This window comes from Archocentrus centrarchus, chromosome 4 (genome assembly GCF_007364275.1).
Source record: "Archocentrus centrarchus isolate MPI-CPG fArcCen1 chromosome 4, fArcCen1, whole genome shotgun sequence".
Classification (NCBI taxonomy): domain Eukaryota; kingdom Metazoa; phylum Chordata; class Actinopteri; order Cichliformes; family Cichlidae; genus Archocentrus; species Archocentrus centrarchus.
This window is the reverse complement of record NC_044349.1, coordinates 24183265-24183747: the sequence shown is the minus strand read 5'-3', so window position 1 is coordinate 24183747 and position 483 is coordinate 24183265.

Sequence of the window (483 nt, the reverse complement as noted above, 5' to 3'; positions counted from 1 at the left end):
CCAGCACCAAAACACCCCCTTTCACTTTTATATATATATCTATATATATTTATATACTTATATATATATATATAGACTGTATATAGTTACTTATTTTTATATACCTTTCTGTTTATGACAGATGTACAATTAATAAAGAAAACGTATGTACAAAAACAGTGTGTCTTGTTCACTAACAGATGAGCAGCTCCCTTGTGAGAGCAAAGTGGGCTGATGTATGTTTAAAACTGCTCAGTGAGCAATGTTAACAGAGGCCCCCATAACCATTACTCAGACTCTGAGCCAGCTGTATGAGAGCATTTTCATCGAAAGGTGGCGTCTACAGTTGTACACTAGGCATTCAAAGAACGAGACAATAGCATATTAAATATGAGAAAGGAAATGCCAAAAAATGGCTTTACAAATGTCCCTGTGTACAGCACCAAGTATTCGACTTGTTTTTTTTTTTTGATGTTTTCATAACAGAATAAATAAGATCAGGCA